The sequence below is a fragment of the Pristis pectinata genome, chromosome 10 (assembly GCF_009764475.1).
Source record: "Pristis pectinata isolate sPriPec2 chromosome 10, sPriPec2.1.pri, whole genome shotgun sequence".
NCBI classification, from domain to species: domain Eukaryota; kingdom Metazoa; phylum Chordata; class Chondrichthyes; order Rhinopristiformes; family Pristidae; genus Pristis; species Pristis pectinata.
Window position 1 is genome coordinate 9,009,183 of NC_067414.1, and position 7,242 is coordinate 9,016,424.

A 7,242-nucleotide genomic window follows, 5' to 3' on the forward strand; every position below is an offset into this window, starting at 1 on the left:
AGGTCCGGATTGAACCTGAGTCCCTGGCGCTGTGAGGCAGTGGCTCTACCAGTGGCATCACTGTGGTAAAACCGCTGCAATTTAATGGGGCAATTGGGAGCACTCTAACAATCTCAGATCTCTGAAGGCAATATCTGCCCCCACTCAAAATTGGGGAGCTCTGCCCAGTCTGACAATTGTGCAAAATCCACTGTGATTGTGTCTGCCAGTGGTTGTCACTGGTAGCTCTGTGGATCACAGGGACCTTGTCAATCCATCTGCCTGATCATTCCTTCTGCACATTTTCTGTCCTTACAACCATATAGTCAGCGTTCTCTGCTTTGTATTGACTCAACTATTGTTGCTTTATTCCAGACAAAGCATAACCTGAAAAAGGAGCAACAGCCAATAAAGAACAAACAATGAAGAAGGCAAATGGTATGCTGGCCTTTATTACAAAAGGATTTGAACACAGGAGTAAAGAAGATCTCTTACTGCAATTATATCAGGCCTTAGTGAGATCATACCTGGAATATAGTATACAGTTTTTGACACAAGAGATTCTGCAGATGCTGGAATCTGGAGCAATACACACAAGATGCTGGAGGAACTCAGCAGGTCAGGCAGCATCTATGGAGGGAAATAAACAGTTGAAATTTCAGGTCAAGATCCTTCATCAGGACTGGAAAGGAAGAGGGTAGAAGCCAGAATAAGAAGGTCTGCGGAGGGCGAGGAGCACAGGCTGGCAGGTGATAGGTGAGTCCAGGTGAGTGGGGGAAGGTAGGTGTGTGGCGGAGGGGGGATGAAAGGGAGTGGGCATGCTATGTTGGTGCCGGAAACATGGCAACACTTGTGGGCTGCCCCCAGAACATTCTATGCAAAGATGCATGTCACTGGGTGTCTCGACGTACATGTGACTAATAAAGATATCTTATAAATGATTGTCTATTTAAGATTAAGATGAGGAGAAATGTCTTCACTCAGAGAATGGTGAATCTATGAAATTTAATACCCCAGAAGACGGTTAAGCTTTAGTCACTAATGTCTGAATGTTAAGGGAATTACGGGCTATTGAAATGGTGCAGGAAAATGGTAGAAGATCATCCATGACCTTGATGAATAGCAGAGCCAAATGGCCTACTCCCACTCCTGCTTCTTACAATATTTTCACTCTCTTTTAATTGCATACTGTATAGGATATCCTTCTTAATTGGTCACTTGTGCTCATGTATAATACTCAGTTCACATTCGGAATTACCCATTTGTATAACATAGTTTTATAATTTATTATTTTTATATTAGACTACATTATTCTAGTTACAGATTTGCGTAAGACTCAGTGGGCCATTTTGCTTGCTCCTGCTTCTTTTTTAATATCTTATATTCCTAATGACACACTTTGATTTATTTTTATTTTCTTATTTATGGTTAATTAATACTTCATTCCATTCTAAGTAATTCACCTGTGTGTTGCTTCTTTAAGTCATATAATTGTTCAAAATTTTACAGATGTAGTACAGTTAAGTGAATAATTGTAATGTTAGTTATGCATCTGTAAAATGTTTTAATTGGCTTACTTATGTATTTTTATAATATTTAAATGAAATCTTATCCTAGTATGCTTCTGAAAATTTATTGGAAAACTATGCACTTGGATTAATATGTTGCCCATAAACTGAGTAAAATTGCAGGTTACACTGTTTATTAGTACTCTACATACAGTCTCCTAAAACTTATGAGTATAGTAATCCTGGAGTTATTCTTCCTTGTCACTCACTGTGAAACAAGTTGGCAGTCCTCACCTTTCGTGAGACAATGGTGATTAGGTTGTTGCATGTTAATGTCATTATTACAGTTATAGTGATGGTTAAAGTTTGTGTAATTTCACCAGGCATGGGAGGTTTCAACCAGACACATTCAAATTGTATGTGAAAACTTTGCTTCAAGCAAGTTTGTGAATTGCAGAATCAACAGAAAGCAGAGAGTGGTGGTGGTGGTGAACTGTAGCTTTTCAGTGGCATGAATTTTAGAGTAGGGTTCTCAAGGGGTCATTATTGGAATCAGTGCTTTTCTGGCATGTGTTATTGACTGGGATATAATTTCAAAATTTCCAGCTGACACAATGTCAGTAAATCAGTAAAAATCAGTAAAGAGAAAAGGATAGTAAAGATTTCAGAATGACATAGACTGTAATAAATATATGTTGTCTCTGCTTAATCCTATTTTTTTAAGGTGCATTGTTATTTCATTGTTCATTTATGGATTCCAGCATTTTACCTGCCACTAATGTTAGGCTAGCATGTTGTTCACATGGCAATTAATGCTTTCTTTCTCCCTCCTTTCTTGAACAACAGGGTCACATTTGATAGTCTCTAATCTACAGGAACAATTTCAGAACTTACTGAATTTTGGAAGATGGGTATCAGAGCTTTTAGTATCTGTACAGCCACCTCTATCGCAACTCTGGAATGTAAGTCATTAGTTCCTTGGGATCCATCAGCTTTCAAGCTCACCAATTTCTCTAGTACAATTTTTAGACTAATATTTAGTTCAGTTCCTCATTCTCACAGGGCCCTTGTTTCTCTAAATATCTGGCAGGTTTTGTGTGTCTTCCTCCATGCAGACAGACACAAAGTAATTTTGTCCAGTTCCTTATTCTCAATTATAAATTCTCCTGTCTCTGTCCGTAAGGGACCTGTGCTTGGCCTTCCTAGTTTTTTTCCACTTGAGGTGCCTGCAAAAACTCTTAGAATTTGCCTTTATGTTTCTTGCTAGTCGAGTCATATTCTATACTGTCTTTCTTTATCAATTTGTTGGTCCTCTTTTGCTGTGGTCTAAAGTGCTCCCCAGCCTCAGATGGACTGCTATTTCTGGCAACTTTATCTTCCTCAAACTTAACACTATCTTTAATTTTCACTTGTCAGCCATGAACAAATAACTTTTCCTTCTGGGTTTTTGTGCCCCAAAGGAATTTTTTTTTGTGGTTAACAGATTATTTCTTGGTGGACAGCCACTGCCTGTCCACCATCATATCTTTTAATCTATTTTTCGACTCTCTTCTCATGTGTTCAGCATTTACTTTGTTTAAATTTATGATCCTAGTTTTACATTGAACTCTATCACTTTCAGACTCCATGCCATCTTCTGCCATATTATGGTCACTCTTCCCCAAAGGCTATTTGACAACAAGAATATCAATTAACCCTTTCCCATGAGATCCAAAATAGCCTTTTCCCTGGTTGGTACCTCAACATATTGGTCTAGAAAAGCATCTCCTATACATTCCATGAATTCATTTTCCACCTCATTATAGCAAATTTGATTCATCTAGGCTCCATGCAATTTAAAGTCATCCATGATTCCTCTATTTCCCTGTTACATGCACATCTAATTTTCTGATTTATATCATGCCCAATGTTACAGCCAGTCTTCTTCTTAGGCTGCCTATCAGGTTCAAGGATGATTTGATCTAGTCATGATTTCTGGGTTTTAAGGTGGCTAATGAGGCCAATGTGGCAACTTCAGCTTGTGCTACATATGAGACAGGAAGTGGCTGAGAGGGTGGGCAGGTAGATAACTTGAGACGTGTAAAGTTACATCCACCGCCAATGGAGGGTTACTGTATGCTCCCAATGCATGGCCTCGAGGTTCTCAATACTATTCCAAGTGCTCCTTCTCCACGTTGAGTATTTCTGGGCCAGGGATTCCTGAGTCATGGGGATGTTGCATTTCTTCAAGGAAGCTTTGAGCACATACTTAAATCTTTTTCTCTGTCAGGTAATCTCAGAGCTTGGAACAGAATATCTGTTTTTGGTGTAAGGCATACAAATGGCATGGTCATCCCAACATAGCTGAGAATGACTGAGAATAACTAGAGCCTCGATGCTCTGGATGTTGGCCTGGGAGAGTTTGGTGTTGTAGATTCACTTGTCCTAGAGTTGATTTGGTGGATTTTGCAGAGGCGGCATTGGTAATACCTTTCCAGTGCCTGCAATAGATAGTTCGGATCTCAGAAGCAAGATTTGGTGGCAAAAGTTACTCTTTCAAAAGTTGTTTTCTCTTTGCTGTTTCTTAACTCGACCCAAATTGAGTCTAATTCTGCATCATGATCTGTCAGGCCAAGATAATTTTTCACCACCAATCTCTCTTATTAATAGTGATATCACAGCCTTTTTCTTTTTGCCTGTCCTTCCCAAGTGATGAGGTTAGGGCAGTGGATGTTGTCTACATGCACTTCAGTAAGGCATTTGACAAGGTCCCTCATGGTAAGTTGATCCAGAAGATTAAGATGCATGGGATCCACGGTGACTTAGTAGTTTGGATTCAGAATTGGCTTGCCTATAGAAGACAGCGGGTAGTGGTGGAAGGGTGTTATCCTGGCAGGAGGTCTGTGATCAGTGGTGTTCTGCAGGGATCAGTGTAAAAAAACTTGCCTCATAAATCTCCTTTAAGCTTTCCCCCTTTCGCTTTAAATCTATGCCCTCTGATATTTGAAATTTCCACCCTGGGAAAAAGATTCTGACTATCCACCCTATCTGTGCCTCTCACAATTTTATGTACTTTTATCAGTTACCCCTCAGCCTCCAACTCTCCAGAAAAAACTATCCAAGTTTGTCCAACCACTCCTTATAGCTAATACACTCTAATCCAGACAACATCCTGGTGAACTTCTTCTCCACCTCTCCAAAGCTTCCACATCCTTCCTGTAATGCATTGACCAGAACTGCACACAATACTCCAAATGTGGCCTAACCAAAGTTTTATACAGCTGCAACATGAGTACTTTAATACTCAACATCCTGACTGATGAATGAACTCATGCCATATATATGTGCCTGTTTGATTGCGGAAGACATTACAACTAAACGCAATTTGCCTTCAGTCAAGTTCCACACAGACCACTTTGTGATTGGTGCCAGCAACCAAAATTCACCATCCTGGCCTCTCTCTTTATCTCGCCCATCATCACCATGATTATTTGAGATATTTTTGACAAGTAATCTGACTATAATCAGCATATTTGAGGACCTGACCCTAACCACATAAATAGCTGTGGAGTGGTAATGTCTTGGGGTAGAAGAATGAAGGGAAAGTCCCTGGAATCATTCAACATTTGACCCTAGTTTGTTTGGCTCAGCAGCACATCTCTGATAACATTTATTCTGATATATCAGTGGATTGACATTCTCTGCTCTCTGCTGTCAATGCATCAAGGCAATAGTATGAATTGAAGCCAGAAACCAAACCTGATGCATTTTGAAAACCAAAGTAAATTATAGATCCTCCTCAAATAAGTCCAGCAGAACTATTGTTTACTGTCATATTTAGAGGAAATTTACTAATCTAAGTGTACAACACTTGAAGAACATTGGAGTCAAAGCAAAGATGTGTTAGGTTTATTTCAAGAGGATTGCAGGATAGGAGAAACCAAGTTTTGCTGTAATTATAAACAGCTTTTGTGAGATCATGTCTGGCAGGTTTAGTCTCCTAATTCAGGAAGGATATAACTGCCTTAGGTAGGCTTAGACCTTTCTTGATGTTAGGTTTTATAAGGTAACTACTGAGTGTCTGCTTCCCTTGCTTGAAAATTCTAAAAATAGTAATCATAGTATTAGGATAAAGATTGTCCATTTTGGACTGAGTTGAGAAGAATTTCTTTGCTTGAACGGTTGTGAATCTTTGAAATTCTCTTCTTGAGAGGGTGGTGGATTCTCAGTATCTTCAAGACCAAGATTTATATATTTTTGGACACAAAAGGAATAATGGGGCATAGGAAGAGAGCAGGAAATGGCTGTTGATGTAGAACTGTAGCCATGGTTTTACTGAATAGGAGGATAAGCTCAACATGCTGAGTGACCTACTATTATTCGTGCTTCTTATGGTTATGTGACATGTTCACAAACAAGGAATCTAAGAATGGAATAGTTTTCAGACATTCCTTAGGTATGATATTGTGATGTTAGGTAGGTTGGAATTCCTCTTAAAATGCCTTAGATAGGAGTTGTAACAGCCAACTCAGTCATCATCAGCTGCGAACACGATCACTGAAAAGGACAACATGAGTCTCGGTGCACCATCACACAGGCAAACCCAAAACCAACGCCACTGAATTGCACAAATGCAGTTCTTGCTTTTCATGCTGCTTTCATACTTCTTACCTGCGGTACTCTATACAGTTTTAATCTCCTTACTTAAGAAAGGGTATACTTGTGATATAGAGAATGCAGCGAAGGTTCGCCAGACAGACTCCTGGGATGGAAAGACAGACGTACAAAGAGAGGTTAAATCCACAAGGTTTATGTTCACTAGTGCTTTGAAGAATGAGAGGGGATCTAATCGAAACTTACAAAATTCTGACATGGCTAGACATGGATGTTGGGAGGATGCTCAAAAGTGGGGATGCTTGATTTTGATTGTGCGATGTTCAATTCCATTTGCAGCTCCTTAGCAAAGGCAGCAGCAAGACATAGACAAGATTTGTGCATGAACTGACAAGTGGCAGGAAATATTCAAACCACCGAAATGCCAGGCAATGACCATCTCCAACAAGAGATAGACCAACTACCAATCTTTGACTTTGAGTTGTATTATCATCATTTAGTCCCCTACCATCAACATCTTGGGGGCTATTGTTTATTAGAAACTCAATTCGGTGAGCTGGGGCAAATGACTCAGAAGGTGACACCCCGAAGCCTTTTCACCATCTGCATGGCACAGGTTGGAATTAAGATGAAATGCTCTCCACTTGCCTGGATGCGTGCTGTCCAACAACACTCAGAAAGCTCATCCAAGACAAAGCAACTGCTTGATAGGTATCCAATATACCACTCTAAACATTCATCCCCTCATCACTGGCACACAGTGGCTGCAGTGTACGTGTGATCCACAAAATGCACTGAAGTTACTCGCCCAGACTACTCTGCCAGAACCTCTCCACCATTATGAAAGACAAGGACAAGGACTTCACTTCCACGGAAACATCACTACCTGCATGTTCCCATCCAAGTTGCAGAACATCTTGGCTTGGAAGTAAATTGCCCTTCCTTCATCATAACTGAGTCTCAATCCTAAACCCTCCTCCCTAAAACCACTGGAAGCACCTTCAGCAGAAGGACTGCAGTGCTTTAAGAAAGTGATTTAGGGGCACTTTCAGGAGGACAATAAATTTTGGTATTGCCAGCAGTCACCCTGATCCAAAAAAATGAATACATAAAACCAATGTGATGATGACCAGATATTCTGTTTTAGTGTTGTTGGTTTAGG